General features: G+C 40.1%; 1 long non-coding RNA gene across 1 annotated transcript in view; it reads right to left on the reverse strand.

The window, feature by feature from the left end:
- Nucleotides 1-1,519: 1,519 nt before the first annotated feature.
- LOC148147655 (uncharacterized) overlaps nt 1,520-22,579 on the reverse strand; it is a 112,905-nt gene continuing 91,845 nt past the window's right edge. The window contains exon 4 of the long non-coding RNA XR_015759489.1: nt 1,520-1,599. This is a non-coding gene — a long non-coding RNA (uncharacterized LOC148147655). The remainder of the gene's footprint in view (nt 1,600-22,579) is intronic.

The following is a 22,579-nucleotide window of genomic DNA, read 5'->3' on the forward strand; positions in this document are numbered from 1 at the left end:
GTTGCTTCCTCCACTGGCTCTGAACCTCTTTCAGCGATGTACTTACCGAGTGGCCTTACCTGGGGTGACAGGCTCCTTGCTGCTGGTTGTTGCAGTCTAAATACCATGCTGCTGCCTCCTCTGACACTTCAGAAACATCACCCTCTGAGCTGGTGCTGCTAATGAGGAGAGATTGTGGCATCTTATATTTTAGCTTCTTCTGGTATTGGCTGGCACCTGGAGTGGAGAAGAAAAATAGGTGGTGAATATATGCAGTCACTCATGTAAACTAATAGCTGACACCAACATTAGAAGACAGTGGGTTTCCTCACTGATGTGGGGAAAGTCATGGTCGTCCTCACCAGCTCTGAGGTTTGCTTGTCATATAGAATGAGGATTCAAATACCCGGCTCCAGTTTGAGCCATCTTCCTTCATGTTGTGATTCATCTTGACCTACGAATATAAAGTGAGTGTGATCACCACAGATTTCTGTACATAGTCTTGAACTCTCCCCAGTGATTTGAGTAGGGAGTGCACTGCCCCCCAGAACTGTTAGGACATTGAAAGCATGAGATGGCTGTCAGCCCTTCATTCCTGAGCTGGGAAGTGTGGGCAAGCTTGTGCAGAGAAATGTCCTCTGAGTGACAGTCATAGAGTCATAGAGATGTACAGCATGGAAACAGACCCTTCGGTCCAACCTGTCCATGCCGACCAGATATCCCAACCCAATCTAGTCCCACCTGCCAGCACCCGGCCTATATCCCTCCAAACCCTTCCTATTCATATACCCATCCAAATGCCTCTTAAATGTTGCAATTGTACCAGCCTCCACCACATCCTCTGGCAGCTCATTCCATATACGTACCACCCTCTGTGTGAAAAAGTTGCCCCTTAGGTCTCTTTTATATCTTTCCCCTCTCACCCTAAACCTATGCCCTCTAGTTTTGGACTCCCCGACCCCAGGGAAAAGACTTTGTCTATTTATCCTATCCATGCCCCTCATAATTTTGTAAACCTCTACAAGGTCACCCCTCTGCCTCTAACGCTCCAGGGACAACAGTCCCAGCCTATTCAGCCTCTCCCTATAGCTCAGACACTCCAACCCTGACAACGTCATTGTAAATCTTTTCTGAACCCTTTCAAGTTTCACAACATCTTTCCAATAGGAAGGAGACCAGAATTGAATGCAATATCCTGTACAACCGCAACATGACCTCCAAACTCCTGTACTCAATACTCTGACCAATAAAGGAAAGCATACCAAACACCTTCTTCACTATCCTACCTACCTGCGACTCCACTTTCAAGGGGCTATGAACCTGCACTCCAAGGTCTCTTTGTTCAGCAACACTCCCTAGGACCTTACCATTAAGTGTATAAGTCCTGCTAAGATTTGCTTTCCCAAAATGCAGCACCTCGCACTTATCTGAATTAATGGTGCCACTTAACCTTATGAAGTATAAGCAATCCATCATCCTTATTCCTGCATTGGATCCATGGACTTTTGATTGGGCCATGGGCACTGACCTGTTTTGTGACCTTGTTCCAAGTTACTCAGAGCAGATAGAAGGGTTTTCTGCTGTCAATAGCGTCACAGCAACACCGTCATTTTTGATCTTCTGAAATAAAGTAAGAATTGATCAGCTTCAGGGACCAGATACCTACGGATTGGAAAAGAAAATGAACCAGCATCTGGAAAGTTATCCTGGAATTGAAAATCTGGATCTTCCGAAATTCTATGTGGATTTGATGCCTTTCTGAATAAGGCTGGATGTGAATACAAACCAAGCTTTTGATGTTCAAGATTAGATCCCCTACAGTGTGGAAACAGGCCCTTTGGCCCAACAAGTCCACACCAACCCTCTGAGTAACCCACCAAGTCTCATTTCCCTCTGACTAATGCACCTAACACTATGGGCAATTTAGCACGGCCAATTCACCTGCGTGGACTCTGGGAGGAAATCCACGCAGATGCGGGGAGAATGCGCAAATAGTGGGCGGCACGGTGGCACAGTGGTTAGCACTGCTGCCTCACAGTGCCAGAGACCCGGGTTCAATTCCCGCCTCAGGCGACTGACTGTGTGGAGTTTGCACATTCTCCCCGTGTCTGCGTGGGTTTCCTCTGGGTGCTCCGGTTTCCTCCCACAGTCCAAAGATGTGCAGGTAAGGTGAATTGGCCATGCTAAATTGCCCGTAGTGTTAGGTAAGGGGTAAATGTAGGGGTATGGGGTGGGTTGCGCTTCGGCGGGTTGATGTGGACTTGTTGGGCCGAAGGGCCTGTTTCCACACTGTAATGTAATCTAATGTAATCTTAAAAAAAAATCTAATCTCCACACAGACAGTCGCCCAAGGCTAGAATCAAACCTGGGACCCTGGGGCTGTGAGGCAGCAGTGCTAACCACTGTGCCACCCCTGTCTCAACTTATGACTAGCCATAGACTTGTAGTTGCTGCCTCACATTTTAAGAAAGGACTGATTTCTTTAGGCAACATTTGACATTGATGCAACTTTAAAAGTTTCACATTAAAAGGACCTTTAAGCAGAAGAACTATTAACCTCAGATTTTGAATTTCTGTCATGTAGTAAGTTGTGATAATCAGCTGCCTAGAGGATAGATTTTTCTCTTGGCCCATTTTCACACTTAATAAATTACTGTTAGAAAGTGATGCAGCCTTCTCATTTACATTTCAGTACTGAGTTGCTGTCAGCTCTCCTGGTTGGAGGTTGAGTGGGCAGTGTGTGGAGAAAGTCAACTGTGATGAGAAGGAGAACTGTATAGCCTGAAGGAGAGCTTATATTTATAAATTTATAAAAGAAGATAAGAGATATAGAAAGAACCTGCTGGACCTCTTGTGTGTCCTAAAATGCCACCCTCGCTGCTGGACATGGAACCTTGCCATTTACTTATTCATCTGTAATATTAATAGGCCCTACTGAAAGGAAGGGGATTTGCAATAACAGTGAGCTCATTGACATTAACTTGTGATTAGCAAGGCATGAATCATAAAGCATTTTGTTCAAATATTCACATCCATAGCACTGAGCAAGTGAATATGGTAAAAACAATGACTGCAGATGCTGGAAACCAGATTCTGGATTAGTGGTGCTGGAAGAGCACACAGTTCAGGCAGCATCCTGAACAGTAAAATTTTACTGCTCCTCGGATGCTGCCTGAACTGCTGTGCTCTTCCAGCACCACTAATCCAGAATAGTGAATACAATGTATAATAATCAAACTCTTTAACAGGATTATAACAAACTATTCATATAAGAAGAAAAGGTGCCTTCACATTACTATTGTAAACAGTATCCGAGAATCCCATACAACAGTTAGATACTACTGTGTGCAGTTCTATTTGCTCTGTTATAGGAAGGATGTTTTTAAACTGGAGAGGGTTCAGAAAAGATTTACCAGAATGTTGCCAGGTATGAGTGGGGGGGAGGTTGAGTTTTAAAAATAGGCTGGATAGGTTGGGACATTTTTCACTGGAGTGTAGAAGATTGAAGGGTGTCCTTTATGGAAGTTTTTAAAATCTTGATGGACACAGACAAGGTGAATAGCAAAGGTCTTTTCCCCAAGATCGGGAAGTTTAAAACTAAGGGGCATATTTTTAAAGTGAGAGGAGAGAGATTTAAAAAGGACATGAGGGACAACATCTTTTTTTCCACAGTGGTTCATGTGTGGAATGAATTTGCACAGGAAGGATGTGGGTATAGTTACAATATTTCAAAGGCATTTGGATACGTACATGAATAAGTGAGTCCAACTACAACATTTGGCAGACACTTGGATAGGTACATGAATAGGAAAGGTTTGGGGGGATATGGACTAGGAGCAGGCAAGTGTAATTATTTTAGTTTGAAATTATATTCAGCATGGACTGGTTGGACCGAAGGGTCTGTCATATGACTCTGTGTGGTTTGAATTAGGAATCTATGCCATATTAATACGATTTAAACAAATAATTATGAGACAAAGTCACCATAGTCTCACTCTTTAGTTACAGAGGGACAACTGATGCTGAGTTTAACCAGAAGGTCGCTACACCTCAGGAAAACGTGGGCCTCTGATGGTAACCTCAGGGGGTATGGAACTTCAACCTGCACTCTGCATGAGAGACCAACTGTCCAGCCAACAAAACTAACTGGGCCAAAACTAAATGACTGAGTCCATTTAAAATAATTAACTTTCCAAATCTTTTCACAGGACAGTTATATTTCATGACTCAATCTTCCAAGTTCAGTAGTGTTGCAAGGCCAACATTAATTGCCTCTTCCCAGTTGTCTTTGAATCGATACTCAAGTACAAGTTATAAAATAAAAATGGACATTCAGCCTCACAATATTTTGTTCGGCCTGATGGTCAAAAGTTTTAAGGAGCATCTTAACAAAAGGCAGATAGGATTGGAGGGTAATCCCAGAGTTCAGGACATAAGTAATTGAACAACTACCAATAAGGAAGCAATTATGCTTCATGGATGCTATGAGGTTTGAATTAAATGAGAACTGATACCTCAGAGGATACCAAAGATGAGGGAATTTAGCTGTGTACAGACTGATGGAGCTTAGCCTGTTTTTCTTGGTGCAGCAAATGTTAAGAGAGTTATTTAACATAGTTACTGAACATCATGCAAATGTTTGATAGCTGTCATGTCCCAGATGGGAAGAGTGCACCCAAAATCAAACCCCATTGTTCCAACAGTTGTTGCAGATGTATAAATGACCAAATTTGCCTGACTTTCACCACTAGCTAAAACAAAATAAATTCTCACCAGCTTACATCAATAAATTAGAAAACAAATCTTTATTGTAATGAACTTTATCATCTTACAAGTGGCAAAACAGGTTATTCATTGCTCATATACACACCTAGACAACAACCCTTTTAAATCCCAACACACACACACGCAAATGAACAGTGGTTAGCACTGCTGCCTCACAGCGCCACAGACCCGGGTTCAATTCCCGCTTCAGGCGACTGACTGTGTGGAGTTTGCATATTCTCCCCGTGTCTGCGTGGTTTCCTCTGGGTGCTCTGGTTTCCTCCCACAGTCTGAAACTGTGCAGGTCAGGTGAATTGGCCATGCTAAATTGCCCGTAGTGTTAGGCGGAGGGGTAAATGTAGGGGAATGGGTCTGGGTGGTTTGCGCTTCGGCAGGTCAGTGTGGACTTGTTGGGCCAAAGGGCCTGTTTCCACACTGTAAATAATCTAAAACAAAATGCATTCACAACCAGATAGTTCCACAGAACTCTCATGGCTGGGAAATATAAACAAACATGAACAAATTCCATGAATCAAGGGTCAAAATTCAAAATCAAGAGAGGAAGGTGACCTTCTCACAGTTCTTTTGGTTTCTGGCAATGATCTTGTATTGTTCTTGACCAGAGCAGCCCTCAATTTGGAGCTGGCAGTTGGACCTGGATATTTTTTGAGTTATAAATTCTTCTTTTCTGTGCCTTTGAATGTATTCTACTCGTAAAGAGATAGAGACTTTTTTTGTTTCGCCCACCTTTTGAAAGTCTCAGTGCAGTTACTCCTTCTCAGTTCAATGACCAACTCCTGCGTAATTATAAAGGCTATTGCTGGGCAGTTTTTTTAATAAGCTAAAATTACTTCGTGCCAGTGTCTCTCATTAAAGTATTAAATCCAGCAAAAGTTACATAAACTTATGTAGTCATTAACAGAGCACCATCCAGTTCCACTTTCATTCTCTGCATGACAGAAGAGTGTAAACTTCCATTTTCCAGTTTATATTTCCAAAAAGGATATATGTTGACCTTGCATAGTTTAAATATGGAGAAATCATTTCCAGTAGCAATGCAAGGAAAGGTATTGTATAAAGCGAATTGCTGTAATCTAAAACATTTTGCCTGAAAAATCTGTGAAACAGATTCAGTATGTGCCTTTACTTAAATACATGCTAAATTCAAATCAAACTGTTTGCTGGTTAAATATAAAGCTCCATCCGATGTGATACATATTGCAAATGAGGGACAATGAAAGCACCTGCCATAGTTAAATTCCAGAATTAAACCTGACTTAAGGTAGTAGAAAAACCTTCTTATAATATCAGTTCAGAAAGCAGTTGAGTTTACAGTCTGAACTTTAACAGAAACAGTTACTAAGTAAACAAGAAATGATTCTGCAAGCTCTTTCAGTAACTTCAGACAGAAAATACATATGAGCTAAGAGGGTGGTGGCATGAGCACCAATGATAATTTTCAAAAGAGAATTGGATAAGTATTTGAAGAGAAATGTTTTTGTAGGATGACAAGGAAAGTGCAAGGGAGTGGGTCTAATTCAGTATGACAGCAAAAAGCCAAAACAATGAGACCAATGGCTTCTTTCTGTTCCATATAATTTTACGATTGTAATTATCTGTAATGTATTAGGGAGTTATGGACTAATAAGTCTTCATACTAAAGCATTTTAGAAAAAATACAGCCTGCAATTGTGTCATTATTGATGGAAGAGTTAAGTTCAAATGTAAATGTTGATCTTCAAACATTGTTCCCACTGAGAATTACTGTCTGTTAACTTACCATTATTTTCAATTGTGTTGTAATTCCAATATTATCAGCATTAACATAATCATTCTCATTTCTCTTTAACAATTTCTGAATTACAAGAATACACAGAAAAAGGACAGTTAATAAAGCAGAAAGAGTGGAAGGTGCATTCCAGTAGATGAATGGTATAATCATGTGCTGTTTAATACACCATGAAATTTAACCTGAGTTTTGGAGAAAGAAACCTACTAAATTGCAATGACAAAGTTTGATATAAAACAGGAGACTGCATTTGTTGGAAATCTGAAATAACTTGACCAAAACTCTGTCTTTGGATACAGTGCTGACACTCCTCTTTAAAAAACAAAATCCAGGGAAGTTAGCAAGCAGGTAACAACCTAAGAAGGAAGAAGCATGGTGAAAGGAAAAAGTTTTTTGAAGACATTAAAAGAGGCACTTTGGATATGGCAAAGCCGTTTTACTATTTTTCTGTCAAACCTGACTTTCAGACCTATATTGTTCAGATGAAAATGTTAGGTCATTCACCTGTACTAACTCTTGATGAGACTTTCAGCTTTGGATCTAAGATACTTATAGCACAGAAGGAGGTTTTCACTCAATCACATTCTGTTGTTAGAACAATCCAAAATCAGGTCCCCTCTGCTTTTCCCATCCATCACTTCAGAGGTTTTACTTACCTTTTTCATAAAAGCTACAGTGCTGGCCAATTTCATTGGTTCCTGGGGCAAAGTGCTCACAAATTACTAACAATTCTCTGTTGTGGAGATATTTTTCTCACCTTGCTTCACTGCCTTAGTGAAAATTTGAAACTACCACTGAATTCCTAACCTACCGTATAACCTTTCCATAAAAGCTTGGCCCTAGATGTTTCAATTATACACAACCTGCATTAAACAACAATGTGCTAATGTTAAATGCCTACATGATTTAGCAAAGTAAAGAACGTAAGATCCTCCTGATACTCAGCAACCAATTCCCTGTTGAGTCAAAATACATTGTCACCTTCCACTATCGTTGTCCCCATGTCCAGGCATTAACTGACAGAGCACATTGCAAATTGCTTGGAAGCCTGCTTAATAGATTTTTTTTATTTAATTAAGATGGTTTCAAAGCTTTGAAGTATTTTAAAATAAAAGATTCTCAGCAGGCTATAAGGTTTCTTGTTGTCACCCTTTGAGGAGTTGAAATTAAAATTTTAACAGGTTCAGGAGTCCTTCTCTCTTTCCGAATCTCCAGGTTAGAGGGAATTGCTGTTAATTACTGTGGCTGATTTGCACCCAATTCAATAGTTTCTAGTGGAACTCTGTCTGAAAGTATCTTCTAGCTGATTCTAAAGAGGAGGCAGAAAGCATGGGCATCTCATCCTGTGATCTCTTACAAGTCCGCAGGTCTTTTCCAGGTGAGATGGGTGTCAAAGAGTGTGGTGCTGAAAAAGCACAGCCGGTCAGGCAGCATCTGTGGAGAATGCACGTTTTGAGCATAAGCCCTTCATCAGGAATGAGGCTTGTGGGCCAAGGGGGCTGAGAAATAAATGGGAGGGGGAGGGGGAGGGGGTGGGGCTGGTGGGGGAGGTAGCTGGGAATGCAATTGGTAGATGAAGGTGGGGGTGAAGGTGATAGGTTGGAGAGGATAGGTGGGAAGGAAGGAGGACAGATAGGACAGTTCAAGAGGATGGTGTCAAGTTGCAAGGTTGAAACTGGGATAAAGTGGGGAAAGGGGAAATGAGGAAACTGGTGAAATCCACATTGATCCTGTGTGGTTGGAGGATCCCAAGATAAAAGATGAGGCATTCTTCCTCCACGCATCAGGTGGTAGGGTTTGACAGGAGAAGAGGACCAGGACTTGCATGTCCTTGGCGGAGTGAAAGTGTTCAGCCACTGGGCGGTGGTGTTTTATGTGCTTTTCCAGCATGACACTCTTCAATTTTTAGTCCTACCTGTCCTTCTTTCTTCCCAACTACAGCTCTACCCTCCTCTCCAACCTATCACGTTCACCCCCACATTTATCTATCTATCACATTCCCAGCTACCTTTCCCCCAGCCCCACCCCCTCCTATTTATCTCTCAGGCCCCTTAGCCCAAAGCCTCATTCCTGATGAAGGACTGATGCTCAAAGCATCGATTCTCCTGCTCCTCAGATGCTGCTTGACCGGCTGTGCTTTTCCAGCAACACACTCTTCGATTTTATCTGTAGTCCTCACTTTCTCCAATTGAGATGGGTGTAAAGATCAATGAGAACTGATATCTCAGAGGATACCTCCAATGAGGGAATTTAACTGTGTACAGATTCATGGAGCTTAGCCTGTTTTCTTTAGTGTAGGGAAAGTTAAGAGGGTTATTTAACAGAGTTATTGAAAGTTATACAAAGGTTTGATAGTTGTCACGTTCCAGAAGGGAAAGGTGCACTGAAAAACAAACCCCACTATTCCACAAGTTGTTACAGATATATAAATGACCAATTTAATTGCTAAAATGTCTGTCTTTGACCACTCCTTAAGATAAAATAAACTCACCATCAATAACAAAAAAAGCTTATTTATTATAACAAACTTTTTTTTTTACAATTACTAATATGCACACCTAGACAATAACCCTTCTAAATCCCAACACACACACATTCACAAACACACACATTCACAACTAGGACAAGCAGAAAGTTCTGCAGAACTCTCATGGCTGGGAAATATAAGCAAACGTGAACAAAATCCCATAAATCTAGGGTCAAAATTCAAAATCAAGGGAGGAAGCAGGTACCTTCCCACAGTTCTTTTAGTTTCTAGCAGTGATCTCACATTGTTATTGACCAGAGCATTCCTCAGTTCGGGAGCTAGTTAGTTGGACCTAGATATTTTTTGGAGTCAGAAATTCTTGTTTTCTGTGCCTTTGAGTGCCTTCTGCTCACAAAGAGAGAGAGAGAGAGAGAGACCTGTTTTGTTTTGCAGACTTTTTGGAGGTTTCAGTGCAACTACTCTTTCTCAGTTCAGTGATAAATTATCACTTAACTATAAAGATTATTGCGAGGCACTTTTTCAACTCAAAAATACCGATGCTAGTTTGTCTTATTGAAGTATCAAATCCAGCTTCTCTTAGGATTGGTGGTCTTGTAGGTCACACATCATATGTTGTTGATTCACACCTCTATACTTTGTGAAATCCATGGCCTTTATATTCAAACAACATATTTAATTTGATGATTATGCCCTTTTGGATTGGTTTCAGGGAGGAGTATTGATTAAGTCTGGAACATTAAATTGGGTGACCCGCAGAATGCCATCTTTTGCAGCCTTTTGTATTTAAGTTTTTTAAAATATAAAGATTGGAGTGATGTTCAGACAATTAGTTTGCAATGTTAGAAGAATATTCAAAATAAAAAGCACTTGGACTGCCTGTTGGAATGGAACTGGCATTGTCCATTTTGCAATCATGCCTACTTTATAATTCTCCATTGTAAAAATATACATTTAATACTATTAAACAAGAGAGACTGGACATGTTCAAAAACCAAAGAAAAATTGGTTGGGAAATTTGCACAAGTTTCTTGTTAAGCCATAACTAATGTATTATATACAGTTTTTGTTCATAGACATTAGGACAGGTGTGAGAGTTTTTGACAGGATCGATGGGAGTTTTACCAGTATAATTCCAGAGACGGGGGAGTTTAGATACAAGGTAGATTGAGGTGAGATTTGATTGGGGTATATAAGATTATAACAGGTTTTGCTGAGATGGACTAGAAAAATCTATTCCCATGTATGGGGAGCACAAGGACAAAGGGCACATATCTTACAGGCTGAATTTTCCTGTTAGCAAGTTTTCCTACTTTGCCAGTGATTGCATCATGGCCACGTTAAGGTGCATTATTTTTATTGCTTAGAAATATCGATTATTTCACATGACAGACTTTGCTGAATTGTTCTGAACTACTTTTATTTTTTGGTCTGTACTGAATCATGTCTGAGCCAATGTTCAAAAAGGTTTACTTCAATCTCAATACAGCAGCAGTCAACAAAGCAGTCTGATCTCTGCTTCTTATGAAATCAAGGCTGCTGTGTGGGAGCTATTATTCTGAAGCAGACTGCACCTTAACTATAAAATCAATAGCCACACGTGGAACAGCAACAACCTGAAGGTGGTGCAAATAAGAGTTCCAAGGCTCCCTCTCCTCGGAGAACAGTGATACCAGTAAAATTCAGGCAACATTGGTTGTTCAGACCTGGAGTGATCTGTGTGGCAAGGAAACCTATGTAATTCTACATTGCAACAATTCACTTCCAGAGAAACTGAATGAGCTGTGAAGTGCTATGGATGGTTTTTCTTTTATAATGTAAAATAAGTAGAATGTTAAATAGTGTTACTTTCCAGACATCCTCTACAATAGGATGAGGGACAGCATGTTTCAGTTAGTAACTAGTCCGCATAGAATTTACGACACAATGTTCTTGTCCACACAAAGAACTATCAGATTCAGAATATCTTGGGACGAGATAGATGGTGTGCTAAATTAGATTAGATTACTTACAGTGTGGAAACAGGCCCTTCAGCCCAACCAGTCCACACCGACCCTCCAAAGAGTAACCCACCCAGATCCTTTACCCTCTGACTAATGCACCTAGCAATACAGGCAATTTAGCATGACCAATTCACCTGACCTGCACATCTTTGGACTATGGGTGGAAACCGGAGCACCCAGAGGAAACCCACACAGACATGGGGAGAATGTACAAACTCCACACAGACAATCGCCTGAGGTTGGAATCGAACCTGGGTCCCTGGTGCTGTGAGGCAGCAGTGCTAACTATTGAGCCACCATGCTGCCCGTAATGCTAGGAACAGCATAGTCACACCAATTGGCAAACGAAGACCCTTGGGGCAGCTATATAGCCACGCAAATTATGTTGTTTTTCTCCTGAAGCAATTGATCAACAATCCACAATGACCTAGATGGATCATGGGTTCCTGATGATTTTGTTTGTAGAATATGTAAATGAATTGAATTTTTGTTCAAACACTACATTTTATTCAATTATATAATTCCCAGGTTTTTTTCATTTGTAAGCCTTTACCTGCAACATGAGAATGAATCTAGTCGATGCTAAACCTCAAACAATATTAAAATGTACTCAGCAATCTTCAAAATCTCAAGGTGATTGTCAGGAACTAACGATTCACCAACTCACTGTTTTAAAAAAAGGATTAATGACAGGTACAACTGTTTTTTAAATGTAAGAATGGGGAGATGAGTCAATCATCAAGAGCAGTTGAATTGATAATATCTTTCAAGAACTCAAGATCACAGTGTAGCCTTAAAGTGTACAAGGTTAGTGTGGGTGTGTGTAGATGTAGACTTCAATTATAGTCACAGAGTCATGGAGATGTACAGCACAAAAACAGACCCCTCAGCCTCCAATGCTCCAGGGGAAACCAGCTTTTCAACTTTTTAAAAAACTAATATCTTTTCTGTAGCACTATCACTTATTGAGCAAAATTGACAATAATTATGGGAAACAGAGAGGTAAGCCCATATATTCAAGGAGTCATAACAATTCCAGAGCCACTTGAAATGAAGGGGCAAGCTTCATTATGAATGCTCGATGGAGAACCCATCATCGTAAAATGGTCATGTGAGTGGCCTCTTGTTTACTTTGCTATAGGAAATTGAGACTTATCTAAGAGTTCGAACTCAAATGGCTAACGTTAGTGATAGTTTGCATACACAGCTGTTTATTTTGCCTGACTGACAGCTTTATGTGGTTCTAACACGTTTTTTAACATCAATGTCTCAGTGTTAACGTGCATATGATTCAGAGGTATGAGGATCTAATGACACTCTAATAGGGCTGTAGGAATATCATTTTTTCAATGGATTATGAAAGGTGCTTTTATTTCTGAGTAGTTTCACATATGCTGTTGTTACTATAGAGTTCATTTGGTTTGTGGGTTATGTATATTGGGTAAATGGCATGGAATGACCATGAATAGTAATGCAGGGAGTGAAGGCCATGGCTAGGAGAGGTTTCATGAGTGAGCATTGAGTTATCATAGGGGCAATAAGAGGCCATGAAAGTGGATGGCATGTAATGGAGAGAGTGTGCTGAGGAGTAGAAGGCAAAAGATTTAACAAAATAACTGAGACAAAGTCTCAGAGAAGGGGATAGGTCTTTTAACCAAATGTTGGCACTCTGTAGTATTCTCTGTTCTTTTTCCAGGGATGGGGAGCTCGACTCAGACAACATCTTCTCCTGTCCAGAACCAAGTCTGGGCCTTTCAGGTGCCTTTTAATCAAGATGGGTGTGGCAAGCCAGGAAATTATCTAACGCAAATTATCCATCTCAGTAAGAAAGATCTGGGTTGTAAAGTTGTTTGGAGCCTCCTGTGAGAAGGCGTATTTGAGCAGCACACTGGCAGGTGAAAGTAATTACAGATTAATAAATTGCAAGAGCAGTTTTAATTTTAAATCTGAACAGAGAAAATAATCAAGGTAAAGTCAGACACAAAAGCACAACAAGAACATAAAATGGAAGGGAAGGTTTTGAAGCGGAAAAATGTGTAGTGTTACGATATGGCAGAGAACCCCTCTGGTAATTAAACCAAACACCCAGAAAACTTCACCTCACCTCGTAATCTATTAAAATATGAGTGACAGAGAACTCCCAAATTCCACTATTTAAAAGAAAATAATACCAAATTATTCTTTAACTCCAAATGTGAACATTAAGCAACTAGTATTCACAACTCTGAGCCCCCTCCCTCTTAACTAATTATTATTTGCCTTAAACTATATAACAATGTACTATTCCAATAAAACACTTATTAAAATTGCATCAACTTAATTTCAAAACCATACAGTGGCTGTCATCGTCAGTATCTTTCTTCTTCCAGCTGAAGATCTCCCAGGGTCGTCGTCTTCCTTTTTACTGCAAATATATTTCATATGAAAAGGTACCTTTGATAGAAAGTGTTTCAATGGCAGTTACTGTGTCTGACTTTCAAATTGCCTGTCTTTCGTATACCCCCAACATCAGATTGTCTCATTGGTTCGCTTTTGGCAAAACCAAACAAAATGCAAACGCTATTGGGTTTTAGTATCCTGGGGCATAATTTAAACTGATTGGTTAAATTCAAATTGTTGTCAAAACAGCAACTAACTCAGGTATCCACTTCACAGCCGAATGTTACATATTTTCCAATACACTCTGAGACTGCTAGTTAGTCATGTGACAGGTGCTTGTGAGCTCTCAGTTCAGAACAGCATTCACTCTCCCTTAAGGGTACAGTACATGCCTTCAACTTCATAACAGTAGTTACAAAATTTTAATATATTATGAATTGGGCAATACTTCAATTTAATCCTAACTAGGAATCATGTCTGCTTTTGTATGAGGTCGGGAATCATGGCTGCAAGTGCTGTAGGTTGATTGCTGGAGTAATGATTTACTTCCTTCATAAAATGTAAGTATTGCCAGCAAGCCACTATTTCATGCCCATTCCTAATTGCTTTTGAGAAGGTGGTATTAAGCTATCTCCTTAAGTGCTGCTTAAACTGACAATGCTGTTGGAGTGGGAATTCCAGGACTTTGACCCTGCAGAGTCTAAGTCAGGGCATTATGGAAATTGGAACAATTGGTGGTGTCCCCAGGCACCTTTTTTCTCTTGGGACCAGAGGTTCTGAATTTGAAAGCCACTGTGCATCAATCGTGAACAGAATAAATATTTATTTTGGTGGATGGGATGCTAATTAAGATAGCTGCTTTCTCTTGGATGGTATTGCGATTCCCAAGGGTTACACTGCTCCATTAAACTTAAAGCCACAACTTGCAAAAGAATCTTTAATTTTCCAGACATAACCGTTTTTAATTGGAATGAAACAACAATGTCAGTTAGCAGTCAGTACTTTATTTTTAAAAAATTGAAACACTTTGATACGTGAAAGGTCTTCACCCTAAGCATGCTCACTACAGGTTGATAAGGTCACAGCTAAATGGTTACTTTGTAGTGCCTGAATTCTCCTTTTTTTCCCTTTGCAGTGCTTTCATCTCTGTTTCCAGCTCTTCATTCCCCCTTTTGAGACACATCTTTCCCTTCTTTGCAGCCTCCGTTTGCCATTAGGCCCCTAGCCTTAATCTGGAAATCATCTATCTGCTGCCTAGATTCTATCAGTGGGCCTCAATCACTGACATTGAAACCAACCTCAGTTACTGGCATCATTCATTAAACCATGATCTCACTCTCCAGTTATATCTTCACTCCTCATCCCCACTCCCGGTCTCGCTCCTTGACTCGACAACCTTACTTCCCATTCTCCTGCTAATAGGATCATGATTCACCACAGGGAAGAACCTGATTTTGGAAGTGAATTTGTCCAATGCCTCATTGTACTTTGAGTGTTGACATCAGATATACCTAAAAATGAGGAAGAGGAAGCTCCACAAATAGACCCCTTCTCAATGACAGTGGGAGCCAGGGCAAAACAAAAGGCTGAAACACTTCCAACTACCTTCTGCCTGCCACATGTGCCAAGTGGAATTTCCATCTTGGCCTCCTCCTAAGGTTTTCAGCATCACTAATGCCATTCTTCAGTGAATTCCATTCACTCTGTTTATCAGGATGTGGCTGGAACACTGAAATGCCAAATGTAATGGACCCTCACAACATCCTGGCTGCAGTGCTTTAGCAATAGCTGTGGCCCTAGTCATGTCTTTTTCCCATCTAGCTCATTATTGATTTCTCTCTAATGACGTGATAAGTAGTGTGGGATTGTGGTCAAATAACGACCGAAATTGATGAATGGTGAAAATAGCCTCTTCATTCAGCAATCACAGCACAAATTCCAGGCGGCAATAGAATCCTGAATTTTTTACATTTTAAAAGAGTTTTTAAGTTTTTAAGAGCACCTTTATACACTGCCCTTAATAAATATTAGAATTCCATCATTATGGTGTTACATTTTTTATTTATAGTGCACAAAGGTTTGAGGGGCTTCTGTCCTGGGAGAAGGAGGTGGGTTAAACTAAGTGCTGGCTGTTACATTTTATGGGATTTAAGGGTGTTTTGCATAATTAAGAACTGTTAGTCCTTTTGTCTTAAATTAGTAAATGTTAGTAAAAATACTAGGCCTATATGCTTTAAATAAGTTAGAAATTGTATGTGTACTTAACAAAATAATAAAGGATATTAAACTGATTGCTGCAGCTGGGCTGTGAGATTTATTTACTATTTACCAGTATGAGTTTCATTCATTCATGCAATTTCATGGAAACACTGTTTTGTCAGTTAGTTTCTTCAAGGTATAATGGCCCAGTCAAAAGGTATTCAACAGGTGCTTAGACTAATTGAGGAATCTATTCAGGTCCAGGACATGGTTGGTAAGGGCTGATTAATACTATAATGTTTTGTGGATACTTGATGGGAATGGTATGCTACACTTATTCAGAGGTAAACACTGCTTGTAGCAAGAGCTAATAAGGCGTGAAAATACAGTAACATATAGTATGCTGGTAAGTGAGTTAATAAAGATAACCTATAACACAATACCTCATAACACACTATCTCACAGTAGCCAAGGTATATCCTGTTTGCAACAATCAGAACAAATTCAAACTGGCCAATTACCAGTCTGCTATATGCCTGCTCTTAATCATTATTAAAATGTTGGAAGGTTCAATTGACAATGCTATCAAATGGAATTTACTCTCCAGCAAGTTATTCAATGCTACTTAGCTCTATTAAGAGCATTTAGCTCCAGACCTTTTTACCGCCTATGTCAAAGCTGTTCAATAGAGCTGACTTGTAGCACTGCGGTGCGAATTATCCAATCATCTTCAACTGCTTCATCAATGACCTTCCCTTTGTAATAAAGTCTGAAATGGAAATGTTCACTGATTATTGCACATTGTTCAATAATATTCACAAGGCCTCCAAACATGATTTGGAGATGCCGATGTTGGACTGGGGTGTACAAAGTTAAAAATCACACAACCTGAGAATGCAACTTTTTTAAAAAAGAAAGAAGTGAAACTATCATGGTATTCAAACAGATGAAAGACTAAACAAACAATCAAGGTATTTTTTTCAATGTATAATTTCAGTTACATCACATTGTAAATTTTTGCTATAAATTCTGTGTCTTACAATTGTGTCCTCCACAACCACCTGATGAAGGAGTGGCGCTCCGAAAGCTAGTGTGCTTCCAAATAAACCTGTTGGACTATAACCTGGTGTTGTGTGATTTTTAACTTAGATAATAAAAGCAGCATGTGTTGTACAGCATGACCTGACACGATTCAGTCTTGAGCTAATAATTGAGCAAGCAATGTTTGTGTCACAAGAGGATCACACAAAAGTGAGTCTGACCGTCTTCCCTTGACATTTAACTGCTGAATCATTATTGAATAACAACATGCTCCGCTCCCATATCTATGATTGACAGGCTCATTGTGAGCTAAGTTTTCTCATGTTATGGCTTTAAGTTTAACAGAGCAATGATATTTATTGGGGATATTAATGAAATCTCCTGATTTTGCTTCTCTGCGAATTCAAATCTGCCACAAAGCAAAAAAATATTGTTTTTAAAAACGTCCATAAATATTTTAAAAAATTACTGTGTCATTGTATCCTCCAAGGAAGAAGTTAATGGGACTGAAAACAAAGAGTTCTTGAAAACTAGCACATAGCTCCCAAAACTCAAAAAATACCCTGAAGATATCTCATGAACTGTTGTTAAAAATAAAAAAAGATTTTACACCCTGCCAAATGCTGCACTTGAGATGTTCATGTTCACTCCTCATTGAGCCATGATTGATCCCTGGTTTGATGAAAATAATAGACTGAAGGTAATGCTAGGCCATGAATTACAGGCTGTTTTTGATTGCTGATGATGGTCCACAGTGACTCATGCAAGCCCAGTCTGAAGTTGCTAGATCATTCTGAATCAATCCCATTTAACGACATGATGGAGTATGTCCTTAGTCTGATGCTGAAGATTCATCTCCACAAGGTAATCTCTGGCCAATCCTGTCAAGAACAGATGTATCAATAATAGGTTGCTTGATAAGGATGAGGTCAAGTAGGTTTTTCCTTTGCTTTGATCATCTCACTGTCTTCCATAAGTATAAATTGGCAAGTATTATATCTTCATGATCAATAATGATGCTACACAACCACCCTTAGTGATGGATATTGAGGGTCCCACATGCAATAGATTCTGTGCCCTTGACACCCTGGCTGTTGAACATGGAGCAGTGATGATCCATCTGCTCAAGGAGGTGACATATGGAATTAGCAGGTGATTTCCTTGTCCAATTTTGCCTACTGCCATGAGATTCCCTGAGGTCCTGAGTCAATGTTGATTATTCACAAGGCCATTCTCTCCTGATAGTATATCACTGTGTAATAATTTCTGGTCAATCTGCCCTGCCAGCAGGACCAGACATGCCCAGGAATGGTGATGAAGGGGACTGGCACCTCAATTGTGACAGTAAGAAGCCACCTCTGCTGAATGTATCCTCTGACAGGACATACCTATATAAGGTGATAGCGCTATCTGAGACATTAATCTGACTATGTTAGGTTATTGTTTTACTGGTATGCAGCACAGCTCTTCCAGTTTTGGCATTAGCTCCCCACCCCCCCCACCGAGAAGAGACAAGAACACTATAGAGTCAACAGGGTAGTGTGCCTCTGTCATGTCTAACGTCCAGATTGATGCTGGGTGATTCACCCTGTTTTATTCTTACTTGACTTTCTTCTAAGCAGTTTCAATACAACTGAGCTACTTACTGGGATATTTTGAAGGGCAGTGCAGTAACAAACATGTCACTATCTGTCATAAATCATTTTAAAAATGTAAGGATTCTTCTTTAAAGAATATTAGTGAGCTTGCTGGACTTTCACAACAATCACTTTCATGGTCACCATTATAGAAACTAGATTTTGATTCTATGTTTATTTAGTTAATTGAATTCAAATATCCCTCAGATGTCTTGATGGAATTTTAAATCCATGTTTATGTAATAATAATCCAGGTCCAGTAATATGGCCACTAGGCTCCCTTCAGTAAATGTCATATTGGACTGGAAATGTGAACTCTGTTTTTCTTGTCATTGATCCATTGCAGGTAGCACACTGTAAATTAAGCCCTGGTATCCCCAGAGACAAAAAAAAACTGCAGATGCTAGAATCCAAAATAGACAGGCAGGAGGCTGGAAGAGCATAGCAAGTCAGGCAGCATCAGGAGGTGAAGAAGTCGATGTTTTGGATCCTGAAGAAGGGTTACACTTGAAACGTCAACGCCTCCCAATGCCATCTGGCCTGCTGTGTTCTTCCAGCCTCCTGTCTGGTATTCCCAGAGTCATATTAAATGTTAAAGTTGCGATTTTTCAAGATGCACTTAGTACTCCAATTTACCTGACTTTCAAATGAAGGTTGATAGAAAGCGTGGCAGGTCAGTCAGCATCCAAGGAGTAGGAGAATCAACGTTTCGGGCATAAGCCCTTCTTCAGGCTCATGCCCGAAATGTCGATTCTCCTGCTCCTTGGATGCTGCCTGACCTGCTGCGCTTTTCCAGCAACACATTTTCAGCTCTGATCTCCAGCATCTGCAGTCCTCACTTTCTCCTGATAGAAAGCGTGGTCTAGATTTCTGTTTTAACTGAGAATTATTATTTATTACAAGTAATTAGACTGTAGCTCGCTGAACTGCAAGGTTCCTTATCAGACATTTCCTCACCGTACTAGGTAAAATCATCAGTGCGCCTCTGGTGAAGCAATGGTGTTATGTCCCACTTTCTATTTATGTGATTAGGTTTCCTTGGGTTAGTGATGCCATTTCCTGTGTTGGTGATGTTATTTCCTGTTCTTTTTCTGAGAGGGTGGTAGATGATGTCCAAATCAATGTGTTTGTTGATAGAGTTCCAGTTGGTATGCCATGCTTCTAGGAATTCTCATGCACCTCTCTCGTGGGATGGATGTGTTGTCCCAGTCTAAGTGGTGTCCTTCCTCATCGGTATATAAGGATAATAGTGAGAGTGGGTCATGTCTTTTTGTGGATAGTTGATGTTCATGTATCCTGGTGGCTAGTTTTCTGCCTGTTTGTCCAATATAGTGTTTGTTTCAGCTCTTGCAAGGTATTTTGTAAATTTTGCTTGTTTTCTGTATAGGGTCTTTTAAGTTCTGTTTTAAGCTGTTGTTTTAATGTGTTGGTGGATTTATGTGCTCCCATGATACCAAAATGTTTGAGTAGTCTGGCAGTCATTTCCGATAGGGGAGGTAGGGGAGAGTGGCTAGGGATTCTGGGCGTGATTTGTCTGCTTTTTTGGGTTTGTTGCTAAGAAATCAGCGGACTGTGTTCATGGGGTACCCGTTCTTTTTTAATACGATGTATAGGTGATTTTCCTCTGCTCTCCCTAGTTCCTCTGCGCTGCAGTGTGAAATAATGTTCTAATGTAGCTTCATTTGTGGGTTTTGGGACGATTGCTTCTGTGTTCAGTATTTGGTTGTATGTGTTGTTATTGAACAAGCACCAACAGTGCCACCAGGCTGATGGAGGAAAAGTTAAAGTCAATACTGATTTCTAAACCCTGATGTTGCACAATAATTCCTGCTGGGCAACATGAATTCTGAACAGGATATGACAATGAGACTGAACATACCATAGTTGTGATGTTCTTCTGGTTGAATAACCATAGCAACTGATTATTTTGACTCGTAATAAAGAATGATGAATTAGGAAAGGTGCAATAACATAACCAGTGTCTCTGCAAATGGAAAGAAAATGGCTCAGCATGACCAAGGGTTGGAGAGTGGTAGCAGTCTGGGGTGAAACCAGGTTTGAAAATTTTAAAATCAATGCGCTGTTGAAACAGGGACCAATGTTAGTCAGCAAGGATAAGACTAATGTACATGGAAATTGCAGGAGAGTTGAATATAAGCAGATCAATTTTCATTTGATCTTACAGTACCTGAATATGGGAAATCAGAATGAAAGTATAGTGGAATCTTATAATTAATCAAAGTGCTTGAGTGGAACATAAACATTGCCATACTAAGTTTAAGTAAGAAGATCCTGGTAAGAGGAAACCTCTATCTTTAAGATGAATCCAGAATTAAGGGCCACCATTTGGAACCTTGAATCTGTTCTGCTGTTCATCGTCTTGGGTGATCTAATGGTAATGTCAAATCCACTTTACTACTACACCATTTAAGAGTCAGGGATTATATATCATTTAAACAGAGATTAAGTGAAATGAGTTTTTTTCAAAGTTGAAACTCTCAGAGAGTTTCATGAGACTTTAGAATTTGCCGCCTGAAAGCTGATGGAAGCAGACTCTTTGAATATTTGTTAAAGTAATGGCAGAATGATTCTTGCCAAGCAAGAGGTTGAAAGATGATCAGGTGTAGGCAGTAAAGTGGAATTGACATTACCATTAGATCACCATGATCATATTGAATAGCAGAGCAGGCTCAAGATTCTGAATAGCCTATTCTTGCTCCTAATTCATACGTTCATATATTCATGTGTACATAAACTAAATAAACATTTCAGTTCAACACTGTGCCAATAAAATTCTTTTTATCCTTTGAAATTTGTCACAAGATCTGAGGTTTATGTAACAGAATGAACTCAAACAATGCACAAAATCTGCCCTCAAGTGGTGCAAAGGCATCCTTGCACTAGCAATATTGCAAAGTGTAACAATCAACTGCATCAACCATAATTAGATATGGTGTAATTAAGGCATTCAGGAAAATTGTTGAAGGCATGATAAGAAAATGGATAAGGAGGCATAAGTGATTCCTCAGCTCTGATGAAGTGTCACCAGACTCTAAACATTAACTCTGCTTTCAGCCCACAGATACTGCCAGACTTGCTGAGTTTTGTCAGCAATTTCTGTTTTTTGTTAATAGAATTGGGGAACCGAGCTTATTTCCCCCTCCCCCTTGCACCCTTTGCACTCTCCGCATCTGTAACAGCCACTTAAGCACCTAAAGAGTGGGCAGAATACCTGTCACCTCTGACAGAACCAGTAAAATTTCAAATAGGTCAACCTCTCCATATCTTGTCCTCAAGGTGGATGTGGTGGGGAAGAGGCTTTTGTCCACCTCATTGTGGAATGTGCCTTTGCAATGTAGATCTGGAGAGAGATGCAATTGTTTTTAGTGAAGTTCTTACCAAACATATCTGTGGCACAGGATTCTGTGTTCGTACAGGCTGTTTCCAGGTACATACACCAAGGTAAACATCAGTTGTAGCTGGAAGGCTATCAACTCAGTAAAAGGCACTCTTTGGTCTGTCTGAAACTTGTTGATCTTCCAGTGCAAGGCGTTTTCCTCAACCAAACTGGAACATTCCAATGTGACTGGACTGTGTGCTCAGGGATGTCATAGAGTGATAGAGATGTAAAGCATTGAAACAGACCCTTCGGTCCAACTCATCCATGCTGACCAGCTATCCAAACCTAATCAAGTCCCTATGCCAGCACCTGGCCCATATCCTTCTAAACCCTTCCTAATCATATACCTATCCTTTTTTAAATGTTGTAATTGTAAGAGCATCCACCACTTTCTCTGGCAACTCATTTCATACCCACAACACCCTCTGCGTGAAAAAGTTATCCCTGAGGTCTCTTTTAAATTTTACCCCTCTCACCCTAAACCTATGCCTTCTAGTTCTGGACTCCCCCACCTCAGGGAAGAGACTTTGTCTATTTACCCTATCCATGACCCTTATGATTTTATAAACCTCCATAAGGTCACCCCTCAGTCTTAGACACTCCAGGGAAAACAGCCCCAGCCTATTCAGCCTCTCCCTCTAACTCAAATCTTCCAACCCTGGCAACTTCCTTGTAAATCTTTTCTGAACCCTTTCAAGTTTCACAGCATCCTTCTAATAGGAGGGGAACAGGATCGCACACATTGAAATAGTTACAATTATATTGGTTCAATTTGCTTAAAAATCCTGTAAAATTCAAAATGAAATGTTTGCATAATTATTTTGTTCACAAATCTTTTGGATAGTGTATATTTTTTGGGGAGAGTGTAGCCTTGGGCAGACCAGGGAGCATTTAGATGAAGTC

The sequence above is a fragment of the Chiloscyllium plagiosum genome, unplaced genomic scaffold (genome assembly GCF_037043375.1).
Source record: "Chiloscyllium plagiosum isolate Xiang-an unplaced genomic scaffold, Cpla_swu_hap1 HiC_scaffold_15, whole genome shotgun sequence".
NCBI classification, from domain to species: domain Eukaryota; kingdom Metazoa; phylum Chordata; class Chondrichthyes; order Orectolobiformes; family Hemiscylliidae; genus Chiloscyllium; species Chiloscyllium plagiosum.